The sequence below is a fragment of the Haemaphysalis longicornis genome, unplaced genomic scaffold, assembly GCF_048455015.1.
Source record: "Haemaphysalis longicornis isolate Haplotype H1 unplaced genomic scaffold, Haemaphysalis longicornis Haplotype H1 scaffold_6, whole genome shotgun sequence".
Classification (NCBI taxonomy): domain Eukaryota; kingdom Metazoa; phylum Arthropoda; class Arachnida; order Ixodida; family Ixodidae; genus Haemaphysalis; species Haemaphysalis longicornis.
Window position 1 is genome coordinate 203,139,981 of NW_027526407.1, and position 14,052 is coordinate 203,154,032.

Genomic DNA, 14,052 nt, shown 5'->3' on the forward strand with positions numbered 1-14,052 from the left:
AGTGCTAAATGCGTCATCCTTGGATTCTTTTTTGGCTACGCTCGGTTCTAATCCTTGAACACAGAACTCAACCTGCATGCCTTATTTGAAACCCGACAACTGGTTCACTCTGGTTTCGTACATCTGAGTGTTGCTGAACCATTCAACAATATCTATTCCGACGTGTTGGCTGTTGCCTCTGCTTTTTTCTTATAAGGCTGTATTTCCCCTGCTCATGTATTTTTTGTGTTGACGCCATTAAAAGCAGTTATGGCCTATGTATGACTTTATTGCCTTTTTCTGTTCTGCATAAGCTACAACTAGTGCTACGCCTGTCGTACACTTTTTTCCGGTGTTTACTTTGTCATTTACATGCCAAATCGTACTGTTACGAACTTGATGCTCACACATTACAGAATTCAGCAATATTTGTTTTTGTTTCTTTGTTTTTATCATTCTGTGAATATTCAGCATATTTGTGTTATATGTCTAAGTTATCTCTTGTTCCTCTTCTGTGCTCGCAGTTTGCAAAATCCATTTCACTGTTTTGTACACTCCTGCCTTGGCGGCTAAAAGGCTGCTGGCAGTATTGACCAAATAAATAAATAAATAAATTCTTGATACCGTGGAATACAGATTCTGTCTGTGCTTTAGTTGGGCCGGGGTTTATTTCTACATCTCCGGACAGCAATAACATCAACTGTGACAGCAATTGTTGGCTGCACACACTGTAACACGTACATAGCAAGTTTCGTAATTTGAAGTCGTAGGGGCACAATACGACGACAAGGAAGTAGTTGCTAGGTGAGTATTGTGTATAATGTGTAAGGTAACCAACGTGGAAGTTGAGGAGCGGAGTAAAAATTATATGCAAACCGGTGTCGGGCCCCGAGATGGGAGTGATGTTCCATGGATTAAGTAGGCAAGATGGCCCCACGTGATTGATGACGTCGACGATGAGGAGCCTTGCCACGCGTAGTTGCAGGTGCAGAGTGGTGTTGGCGGGCTGGTGATTGGTTACAGAATCCTTCATTGATCGAGGCAGCGCGTGGGCGCTAAGGGCACGGGTAGAACACTGGGTGGTGACTAAGCGCAGTCGCCAAGGCCGGTAGTGTCAGCAACCAAAGAGGCCACGATCTGGAAGGTGAGGAGCGGCGTAAACATTCTGCGCAAAGCGGTGTCTGGCGGTGTAGTAACAGTGAGGTTCTATATTGGGAAATGGAAGACCGGTTGGGCAGAGGGGAAAATTGGAATATGAGAGACGGTGGAATCAATTTTTCTTCAATCTTTAAGCGGCACTGTCAGCACCTTCCAATGGAGGATCTAATGGCCCAGTTTGTGTGCCGAGCTCAGTGTAGATCGCGGTTCACACTAATCGCGCAATAGTTCTGTCAAGGGAAAAAGTACCTAGTGCAGCAATGAACTCATCTCAGTGAACTCAGCAATGAACTCATCGTGGAGAACGATAAGAGAGTGCACTTCCTAGATAGTACAACGCTGACAGTTAAGGCGACAACGACAACCACGTCATCATACCTTTGCTCTATGGAACAAAGTCGTCATGCCGCGCTATCCAAGTCTAAATGTCCCGTACAAAAAAATAGAACAAAACATCTGTGTTTTCATAACCGAATATATGCACAATTATAACATGTGTGAACCCCCGTACAAGAACCCACACACAGATATATGAGCCTAATATTTTCTTTCGACCCCTAAGTCGCGTGATCAGAGCAGCTCAACGCTGCTTCCAAGAGTTCTATGAAATAGATTTGAGGGGAGTTAATGGTATCATGTGGGCAGGTCTGCATGCGATGTCGTTTCATAAACTTGTCCGCCCAAGGTACCCAAAGGGAAATGGTATAATTTGAACTGTATATTGTACTGCAAAATCTTGCCGTAATATTTTAGAAATGCCTAAAGGCTCAAAAAGTGCCCATAGCCTGGAAAATTGCCAGTATTATTCTCATTCATAAGAAGGGAGATAACAAGTCCCCAGAGAATAACAGACCCATCAGTCTACTCTCAGTTCTGGACAAGCCGCTTACCAAAGTTATAGCTAGCCGCATGCGTGACAGCCTGGATTCTCAACAACACAGAGGGCAGTGTGGGTTTATTAAAGGGTACTCAACCATGGATAATATCCATGTCGACAATCGAGTTATGGAAAAATCCGCAGAGTACACTAAACCCCTGTGCATTGCATTTGTAGATTGCTAGAAAGCGTTTTATTCCGTACTCAGCGCAGCCGTCTTAGCAGAACTAAAAGATGAGAGAATAGAGGAGACCTACGTAAGACTTCTAGAAGTCTAATATGAGGAATGCACGGGGAGGATAACCCTCCACAAGCACAGCGATAAATCTCCGATCCAAAGCAGAGTACGACAGGGGGATTCCAACTGGTCATAACTTCTCCCAACTGGTTTGGAGGGGGTACTTCGGAAGCTTGACTGCGAAAATGATCAAGGATAACGGTGAATACTTGAGCCATTTGCCGTTTGCAGACGACGTAGTCTTGCGGAGTCAGACCGGCTGAGGGGCCCTCTCTTGTGAAGTTTTGGTATCAGCCCGGGTGCGTGGCACCCAACGACATTCGACGGACTACATCCCGGGCCTGTATAATGCTCCAAACTAGAAGGACGAGTGATATGGGATAGTACTCGCGATTGACTGTAAGATGTTTTAACAAGCAATTCAATGTGCGCGTTTCGGCGTGTAATACCACCAAAATGAAAAGCAATACAAAAAGAAGAAAATAAATGGCGCAGGAGAACATACAATGTGTTGCGTTATGCAATAAAAGCAATCACGGTGTTGCAATCTGGTCGTGTAACTGAATCTGTACCCCCCTCCCTCTACACCCCCGTTGTGCACCTCATAGCATAGTTGGTGTTTCGGAGCAGAATATCCCCGAAGTTGACTTTTACTGCCCATCGTTTACTCAACGCGAAATGCAGTCGTCCCGGAAAAAAAAATGGATGGCAAAAAAAAAAATAAATGCCAAAGCCGGCTCGCCTGCTATTACCGTGACGCCTAGTTTCTGGAGAGCAAAAAAAATGTTACAACCTGTAACCAACGTTTCAAGATGCATTCAGTTATAGCCATCTGCGGCTGCGCGTCTGCCCTCCCGATTGACACCGCATTCCACGAGCGCGACACGGTCGGCATGGTCCGCGCGCTTCAGAACAGCATGTTGGAGTGGGTTTCTGTTGGGCAAAATTCTTTGTTTGCATTCACATTGGGGTCTCTAGTGTAGAGCCCTAAACAAATGAAATCTTGAAAAAAATGAACCATAAAGGATAAATAACACACAAATAGCGCTACTTCTACATATGAAAATTGACGCTTGGCCTATTCAGAGTAACAAAGTTGGAAAGTGTGACTTTGCGCATGTAGCAATATCACACCTTTGCACAGTGCTTTTCAACTTCGCGTACTGCTGCCGTTCACGTGGTTGACGAATTGGGCATTCTCACAAAGATAAGATACAGCAACTTCGGTCCAAGAGTAATTTTCAAATTTAGAGAAACCTCTCGCGAGTATCTAACGTAAGTTATATATTCTTTGCTCATTGTGGTGGTAGTTGAGATTCGAGCAGCCCTTATAATTTCGCAAGCTTGCGTACTGTGCATGTGGCTTTTCTTGCACCACCTACGCATTGCATACACGGTACAGTCATCAAATATAAACAAAGCATGTAATAAAACTCAGCCATTCACCGCTGAAATCGCCAAAGGGGCTTTGTTTTCTGGGAATTGTCAGCGTCTGCAACACTTTGCTGCCATTGCGTTACGTACCCAGCCCACAGCATATGCCGAGAAAGTTTCTTACGCCAAGCACGTAAATATATACGTTCCGAGCGTACCCCGTGGAATTAAAAGCTCACATTTTGACACACAAATCTTGAAAAGAATCCCTTTGCGTTCGGTTTAGTGCGGAGTGCTGCAGAAAGAAGCGGCCGTCGAGCCAACCAGTCTGGCCAACCGGTATCAACAGCGCTACCACATGCGCGGAAATGGACAGAAATCACATTCAGACGCCGCTTTTAGTCGGAGATTTAAAACTCAAATAGATTTAGTATTCCTGTCAAAACATGCACCATCCTTGTGACATCTTATGGTAGACGCGCGGGGTGCACGTCTTCTAAGTAATTGGTTAAAGTGCAGGCAGTCGACACAAACTCGTGAGCTGACGTCCTTTCTAAGACGAAGCTGTCCATGCCTCACGTGTGCATTCGATCGTAACACCAAAACCCACTGCACTAAACCCAACTTTACACAGTGGGTTTCCACACAGGGCACATGATGATGACGGCGACTTTGATGAAACGGCAAGCGCCTCAAGAGAAAAGAACGCTTTCCATGGTCGAAATCAAACCTCCGTCTACCACGTGTGAAGCCGACTTCTATCCCATTGAGCCATTCCGACAGGGTGGAAGTAGTTTGTATTGGTCGAAGCAGTTTGCAAAGTGCAAGCATCTACTTATACTCTAGGCTACTTCAAATTCTAAGGAAATCTCATTCTGACAAATCAATCCCTCAGGCCCAATTAATTTGGCGCCCAGAAAGCTCCGCGTTTGCACCATCCTTTTCGTTAGATAAGAGGGGCTATGATTTATTTAAAACGAAAATGACGAGCGATGCCCAGAGGCTTCCAGAGGGTCCCACTATTGGCTTACACTGCAGAGCAGGGCTTGCGAGACTTAGCACATAGCTCTATGGTCTTCCATGTGGTCTCCCTGGACGCTGGCTTGACCTTCCTGGTCGCTTGTCTCCAAGCTCCTCGGAACATGACTGCCTATCTTGCGCTTTGAAAATACCCTTCCAGAAATTACATTACCGTGTTGTTCCGAGGACGGAAATACACAGCTACTTGAGGATGCGTGAGTCTTAACAAGGACATAATTAGGGCCCTTGTACCTGAATATTTTCATGAAGGGCGGCTTACGAAGCTCATAAATAACTGTTTTCTGTTTTCCGAGCAATGTATTTAGGCATCCTAGTGCAGCCCAGTAGAAAGGGCTCACCAAAACACATGTACTGTTGAGAAGGTGTGTATTAAAAGGCTCTAGGTCCCACATAATATTGCCTTATTTTATTTCCCCAAAAAAACATTGTCCGTTCAAATCATTTTTTACATTATGGAACTGACTTTAGACGCCAGACGGTCAGGACGCCAGAGGTGTGTGAAGCCCACTATGAAGTGGTTTGCTATTGAACAGTTTGCGTTGACGCACGGACTTCTATTATAGCAGTGAACTTGCCGAAAAGGCAGCTTTAAAAAAAAGCATGCAAATCATTGCTTCTAATGCGTAACGTCTGTCTTCTCTAGGTGTTTCTACTGAGGGTTGAATATACACACATGTTCTGCATATAAAGATACCATAACAGCATCGGTGCTTTGACTTCCCCTTTCAGTATATTTTGTGTTTTTGTGCATGCGGTGGCTGAAAAAAGCCACTAGTGGTAGCTTTGGCATTTTCTCCCATCCTACTAACATGGAAAACACTAATACTCCTTTTACACGAGCGCTTGGGTGTAGACAACCGGCAAGGATAGAATCAGCGACTATTTAAGAGTTATGTTTATAAACAAACCCAGTAATATACTTGCCCTTATGTTTGTATGGCTGTGCAGCGGTGGCGTAGAGGCAGAGCATCTGCCTGGCCTGCAGAAGGACCGTGGTTCTAATCCAGGTGCCGGACAATTCCCACCAGATTTTTTAAAAATCCGCCTATTAATGGAATTGCTAAATGGGGCTTGGGATTCGGCCTGAACCTGGCGACCATTGCCGGTAACGCATTCCCTCACCAGAGCAGGATTGGCCACCCTGATGTAGAAACGGCCACAACCTCCCATGAATACGCCAATTATTTATGACCCCGGTTCCCGACCATGAGTCATAGATAATTAGAAGGATAGGACAGGGGTGGAGCGCATATGGCGGACATTCTCAGATATTGAATGGCAGTCTACCATTGTCCCTGAAGAAGAAAGGGTATGACAGCTGCATCTTACCCGTACTCACATCCGGGGCAGAAACTTGGAGGCTGAGTAAGAGGGTTCCACTGAATTGAGAACGACTCAGCGGGCAATGGAGCGGAAGATGATGGGTGTAACATTAAGGGACAAGAAGAGAGCGGAGTGGGTCAGGGAACAAACGCATGTTATGGACATCTTAGTAGAAATTAAGAAATTAAGTAGGACGTGGGCAGGGCATGTAATGCGAAGGCAAGATAACCGTTGGTCATGAAGGGTAACCGAGTGGATCCCTAGAGGAGGGAAGCGTTGCAGGGTACGGCAGAAAGTTAGATGGGCAGATGAGATCAAGAAGTTTGCGGTGATAAAGTGGTCGCAGTTAGCACAATACCGGGGTAATTGTAGAATAATTGGAGAGGCCTTTCCCCTGCAATGGGCGTAGATAGGCTGGTGATGATGATGTTTGTACAGATCTTTTCTGTTGGAGACGAAAAAAATGCCCACATATCGAGATTGCGGCACCTATTTAGGATTCACAAGTAATCAAAATAATTTGGAGCCCTCCACTGTAATCAGCCTCTTAGCCTAGATGAAGCTTCGGCGCGTTAAGCGGCACAACCAATCACATTTGGGCCGGTTGGTATGTCAAACACAAATCAGTCCCCACGTAAGCGCTATCAGACATTTGTGCCTCAACCCACATGAGCCTACATTTGAGCCTCAGCCCACGTACGCAAAATTTGAGCATCGAGCATTACATATGTTAGATATATACACACGTACAGCCGTTGTCAAATTATTCTAGGCCACGGCGACTGTGGCCGAAGCAGGCGCGTGGCACAGCAGGGGCGCTGCGCTTGGCGCTGTCGGCTGGTTGCGCAGCTAGAGAGAGCGAGGGGAACTTTCGCTGTTCTTTTCGTAGTGTGGCTGGCGAGATAAGTGCTGCCAGAAGGTCCTCCGCTGAAGCCAAGTGCACCTCCACTGAGTGGACACAACACCACCGCCGTGACAATGTCGCCTTACGTGCCTCTACTTGTGCAGGTTTTGACGGAATGGTTCTCCGCGGACGAAGAAGCGGCCCTTGTTATCGCCGCACAACAGGACCAATGGACCCCGATGAGGAGTGCGCATCAACCATCGAAGGAACGCATCCCCTGCGAAGCTAGATCGCCTGTGGTGACAACGGTGCTGCGTCACGTGGACTTCGTCGACTGCGCACCCCCGTGGAGCACGATGACGTCCTTGGCCTCCCCGATGGCAAGCCGCCCGGAGCACATAAAAGCAAGGGCCACCGCCTGACCCTTCAGTGGACACAGCAGAACGCCGTGACAATGTCGCCTTACGTGCCTCTACTTGTGCAGGTTGGTGACAGAAAGTATGGCTCTCTTAGTAACTGTATCTGCCTGATCGTGCTGCCGTGTCCGCACACTGTTCTTGGTTGCCTAAATGATTGTTTCAGTTGTAAGCCTGTTACTGAAGTTGTCCGGTGAATTAGAGAAAAATCCTGGGCCTGAGGTAGAAAAATTGCTGGAGGAAATATTAGGTAACCAGAATAAATTAATAGCAAAAGTAAATGAAATTCAGGCAAGGCAGACATCTACGGATGCCAGAATTTCTGACATGCGTGTTAGGCTCCAGGCTATTCAAAAACAACTTGAAGGGTTGGGTGAAAGAGAGAACCGGCTTGCAACAATAGAACCAAGTGTTGGTCGCCATGACAGCAAATTGACGGCTCTTGCCAGGCAGATCGATGACTTAGATAACCGTTCTAGACGCAACAATCTTATTGTACGCGGAGTGGAAGAAGAAGAATCTGAGGACGAGGCAGTACTTTTAAGTAAAGTGAATGATGATATATTTGGCAAATTACTTGGCTCAAAGTGTAGCTCTATTGAGAGAATTCATCGTCTAGGAAAGAAAATACCTGAAAGAGACCGACCGGTCATCTTGAAAGTAGCAGATTTTAGGGACAAAGCCAAAATACTGAAAAACTGCCCTAACCTCAAGGGGACACAGTTCAGTATAAGCGAGGATTACTCTAAACGAGTTGTTGAAATCAGAAAACAACTATGGATTTCATCAGCGAACGAAAGATCAAAGGGAGCAAAGGCTAAACTAATTTTAGATAAACTGAAAGTAAACAACGTTCTTTACGGCTGGATTGAAGCCACCAACGAGCGGTTCAAGTATGCTAGCTCAGGTCTCACCAGCTCTGACTGACGCAAATCACGACCAACAGAATCTGTTAAGGTTAATAATGTAAATGCCAGAAGTTTGCTGAATAAAGCTGATGCAGTTGAAGCCGCAATTCTGGAGCATGAACCGGATATAATGGTCGTAACAGAGACTTGGTTACATACGGATGTAGCAGATTCGGAAGTAACAACTCCAGGTTACATAATTGTTAGAAAAGACCGGCAAGGAAGAGGTGGTGGTGTTGCGTTTCTTATTAATGACAACATTAGGTTTTCAGTGTTGCATCATAGCTGTGACATAGAAATGTTGTGGATTAGGACCAGGTTCAGCGAGCGAGCTGTGTATATTGGGGGGATTTATAGAGCGCCAAATTCTCCTCTAGATATAACCACAAAGCTAAGAAATTTCATGGACTCTAATTCTAGCCTCCAAGAAAACGTATTATTATTAGGGGACTTCAACCTACCGGGTGTTAATTGGCTATCCCAGTCTCCTGGATCGGAACAAGTTGCATGTTCTGAGCAACTACTAGAGCTGGCATTCTGTTCGGGCTAACGCAAATTGTCACTGAATTTACTGGGGTAGGTACTACAAGGTCATCTATCCTTGATTTGGTTTTCGTCTCCCCAAGGCTGTTGCCGTTTCTAAGCGGTTTTGAAGTTGTAGAGGGCCTCTCGGACCACAGAATGGTAGTAACTCACCTAGCAAGGTCGCCAGACACCTTGGGTAAACCCACATTTAGCACTGTATTGAATTTTATGGCGGCTGATGATGTGCCTATTTTGGACTATCTTGATTGGTCCTTTGGTGAATTTCAGGTGCTTTACAACACTGACTGCAGCACTTATAGGCTATGGCATTTCTTTTGGAATGTTGTGGGGAAGTGCATAGACAGCTATGTTCCCAGGATTTCAAAACGCATTGGTAAAGCCAATCCCTGGATTACCAGAGAAATCATTCACACAAAAAGAAAACTTAAACGGAAACAAAAATCTTGTGCGAAAAATCGTACCCCTGAAAGAACAACTTGCATTACTTCAATGAGACAAGAACTGAAACGCCTGATCAAGCAATGCAGAAATAGGTTTTTCAATGTGACATTGATGAAATACTTGAAGGAAGCCCCTTCGAAGTTCTGGCGCTTTATAACTCACCCAGCAAGCTCCCCGAAGCCACCTGAAATTACTCAATAACGTGTTGATGATTTCAATTCCTTTTTTGCTTCTGTGTTTACTAGTGACAATAGTATTTTGCCCAAGTTTTCTACGTCATCGATGCAGCGGCCGATTGATGATGTAGTAATTAGCGAAGAGGGTGTCCTAAATCTTTTACATAGTATAAATAGAAAATAAAGCCCCGGCCCTGATGGTATACCAAACGAATATCTGTACAAATACGCTGAATGGGCGTCTCGCTTCCTTATAAAAATATTTCAGTCATCCCTGCGCAGTGGCTCTTTCCCATCAGCGTGGAAGCGGGCTAAATTACCCCTGTTCACAAAAGTGGCTCCCTTCTGGACCAGCACAACTACCGTCCTATTTCGCTTGTCAGCACACATTAAAAGATACTCGAGCACATTATTAACAAACACCTGATGTCCTATCTTGATGCACACAATCTATTATTTCTGAAGCAGCATGGATTCCGCCGAGGCTTATTTACAACAACACAGTTAATCGGATTATTTCACGATCTTTCAAAAACAATCAATTCGCGTGGTCAAACTGATGTGGTATATTTGGATTTCTCTAAAGCACTTGATAAAGTGTTGCACTCAAAGCTACTGTGTTGAATTGACAAAACGTTTCAGAATAATCACTTGACTAAATGGTTTTCGTTCTATCTCAGCTTCGTCAGCAGTTCGTTCAAATAAAAGACAAACAGTCTAGAGCAGTTGCAGTTAATTCCGGAGTTTCCCAGGGGAGCGCACTGGGTCCCCTTTTATTTTTGCTATATATAAATGACCTACGAAATCTCGTCACGGTCCCGATAAGGTTGTTTGCCGACGACTGTGTAGTTTATAGCAGAATCGAGACTGAATTCGACCAAGCTAACCTAAACAACAACCTTCAAATTATAAAGGATCGGTGCGAAGATTGGCAAATGACTTTGAATGCAGAAAAAACAGTCTCTATGTCTCTAACCAGGAAGAAAGCACCTCTAAATTACAATTACCAGATTGACAATGCTAGCCTTAAGCGTGCACAAAACTATAAATATCTTGGGTTATGGTTTACGCCCGACCTCCGGTGAAACACTCATGTTGATTATGTGTTCTCCAGGGCTACCAAGGCATTGTATAGCCTTAGGCGTAACCTTTATAGTGCCCCATCTGATAAAAAGTGCCTAGCTTACAAAACCGTAGTCAGACCTATTATCGAATATTCTAAAATTGTCTTGGACCCTTACACACAGTCAAACTGGAATAAAATAGCAAAAATACAGTGACTTGCTGCGAGATTTTTTTTAATAAATATCGCCGACATCATTCACCTACTCAACTTTGTAGAACAGCGGGCCTGGATAGTCAGGAAATTAGGTAGAGGATTGAGCGTCTGAAATTCCTCTTCCAGTTAAATCATAATCATTTTAAACTAAATATTTCAGATTTCTTCCAGGTCAACATACAAGAACACTCCAGACATCGGCATAGTATGTACATACCCCCCCCTAGCCCCACGTAACGACTGCTTTAAGTTCAGTTATTTCCCAGGTGCGATTGAAGATTGGAATATGTTGCCGGAGTGTATAATTGGTTGTTCCTCGCTTACATCATTTGAACAGAATCTAAAACGGCTGCTTCCTGAATAACAGTGAGAAATGCGTGCATGCGTGTGTACTTTTTGTTGGTCGCATGAGACTGCAGTAGTTGTTTTCCAAATCTTCAGCGCGGTGCAAAAGTGCCGCCTCAAATGCGTCATGTTCTGTTCTGCGCGTATGTATTACACCGCATGTGTGTTCCATTTCTTGTTATGAATAACTTCGAGCTGCTGCTCACAATAATACCGAGAAATTTTCTCAAGACCTTTACTGTACCATTTTTTTCGCAAATAATTTTGTACTTCCACCCTGTAACGGCCCACTTCTGGGCTAACAATATAAATAAATGAAATAATATGAAAAATGAAATGAAACCAGTAGAGCGCCACGCTTATTGCAAAAGCCACACCCCGAAAGCGAGAGTGAAGGTATCTGTCGCTCTTTTTCGCCGCCCAACCAGCCGACAGCGGCAGGCGCAGCACCTCTTCTTTGCCGTGCCTGCTCCGGCCACGCCTGCCTTGGCCTAGAAAATTTCGACAGATACTGTAAATATACCTCATACACTGTGCAAACCGGGATACCAATATGTTGGACCTAACAAGAAATACCGGCTGTGTTATGGTACTATATGTGAGTGAATTATATTGTAAATACTTTCTAATTTCTTAATTGCTGAAAGTGGTTCGGCCATATTATTACAACTAAGCGCGAAAGCATTATTATTGTACTTTAAAGTGACCGTGACTAAGAAACTAAGGTTTGGGTAATTCAAAAGATGGCTTTATCTTAATAACAAAAGGGTAGATAAACTTATGTCGAATTAAAACAAATTGGCAAGATGATTTCTAAAATACATTAGGTTGCTCCCACTTATTAGGCAATTTCTTGCTTAGTTTTTATGGCAGTACAAGAACGTGTTGCCTTCCTACGATAGCCGAAGTCAGTTTCAATATGTAAGAACAAATAAAAGCATAAACAAATAAATAAATGTTGATGTGATTTGCATCCGGCGACCAAAGGCAGCGACACTCATATTTATTGGTGCCTCCAGCCATCTCGTACTGTACCTCTTGACAGCCAACGTGGTATTAACGCACTGATAAATCTGTTCTTCCACATCACGTCACCGCTGCCATTGGAGAGGAATAAATTTGAAGATATTTTTTCAATATTTATTGCATTTTTGGTAAAAACAACCCCATAGTGTAGAGCGAGTTTCGAAAGGCAACTTAGTTGAAATTACTCAACGTCCCGGTTCATTTTGCTTTCGCGGTTTTATTGACGTTCCATGTAGAGTGTGTGAGTAGATGCAGCAGGGGAGTAGCAGCGACTAGAAAGTTAGGCGACTTCGGTATGCAGCTCCTTCTCACTCCCAGCAACAGAATACTCTATCGGCGCTTTTTACCACTAATAATGTTCAAAAGGTTGTACAAGAAATGTGGTTGATCCATCTTTCATAGGAATCTGTAAAACATGAAAGTGAAATGTCGTTTCACAGGTTCAGTTTAATGTTTATTCTGCATTCGATATGAACTTGTACATCGCTATTTATACATAGTCGGTATGACATCGTCAGACGCGTCAACAATAGACACTGGATTGGACGCACCGGAGCACTGCGTAAATCCAAAAGAAACCACACACGCTCGCATACCGTGGGAACAAAACCGAACTGGTTGCCAGCGCATCGTTTTCTGAACCCACGGTCCGCTGCAGCAAAAGATCCTTATTTGCGGGGTGGTCTTTTGGGTGTGTGTGGCGAGCGACGACCTGCAAGCGGGTCGCTTTGGCATATCTGCAACCACTGCGTTCCTGCTCCGTGGAGTGTACGGCACACGGTTGCCTCGTGACAAGCTCAGCTGGCGCCAACTGTCGGTGCTCATTAGCATCGTGTCGCCCTACTTCGCGTCACCTCTCTTCGTTGGCAGCACCATCTAAATGGAGGAGGTAATAGAAACGACATATGGTGCGTTCATGCAGCCGCTTGTGCTACAGCTCATAGCGGAGTCGGTAAAGTGCCAGGCTGCTCCAGTTGCGGCGATGGAGTCCCCGGCTCAAATCCTGGCACAGCCGCGTCAGTGGAACGTTTTCTGGCGTTGTCATTTCCGTGACAGACATGACGTCACTCAGATCCTGTTGGATCCCGGAATAAAACACTTACGTGGCTTGTACAAGTCTACATTCCTCCAAAAGCACCTAGCACATACAATACACGCTCATTTATTTGTCGCTGTCTTCAGTACGACAAAGAGGAGTAATAAAAATCATTTACAGTTATCTATAGAAGAAAAGCGCCAAGAAATTTCTAACTGCTAAAGCACATACAACCGTCCCCGATCTAAAGCTGTGTAACGTATATATACAAATTTTTACTTAAATAGTTTACAAGAATATTGTGGCGGTTATTCCTTCTTGTAACCAAATTCCTGCCGAGATAGTAGTTTTAGAAAGCTTACCTATCAATTCAGCGAATGTTTTAAATCAAATTACGGACAGGGCGACAGTGAATACATTGCCAATCATTTTATTGAGTATCTTTTGAACTTAGTAATTCGGTACTTGATTCCCCGTTGCAGGTTGCTCCAGTAGTGGGCAGAATAAATTTGTTTCCTTCGTTCTGTGTGCGTAATTATGCACAAAGTTTAGAAGTTGGAGGCAATGAAAACATAATTATTTGGTTATGTACTCAAAGAGTTTTTTCATGCATTTAACAACATGTATCGACAAAAAAGTGTGAGCATGTCAACGAATTCTTTATTTACAATTTAAAATTAGCTCTAAGACCACGACCACGTCGATTTGCTGGTAGTTTATTGCAGAACGTAAGTGATACAAAGCAGTACACTGTGCGCTGGAAATCGTTCTACAACAACGTATGGGCCACACACAATATAGTAGTGGATGTTTCGGAGGCATTCTAAATGTCTGAGCAAAGCATGGACAAGAATTCAGAAAGCAACATCATATTTGTTTCTGCTACCAGATAGACCTTGTGAGAAATATTTGAAAAACAAATGAATTCGTCAGTTCACCTGCCTCAAGGTAGTGTGGATCCACAGAATATGTTCGAGGAAGCAAATGCATGCCGCTAAAATGCTGCCAGAGACTAGAACAGCTGCTGCTAAAATTGTGTCGAAGG

At 44.3% G+C, this 14,052-nt stretch overlaps 1 pseudogene; it reads left to right on the forward strand.

Annotated features, from left to right (window-relative positions):
- Positions 1-6,968: 6,968 nt before the first annotated feature.
- Positions 6,969-8,177, forward strand: LOC144142170 (uncharacterized; annotated as a pseudogene).
- The last annotated feature ends 5,875 nt before the right edge of the window (positions 8,178-14,052 follow it).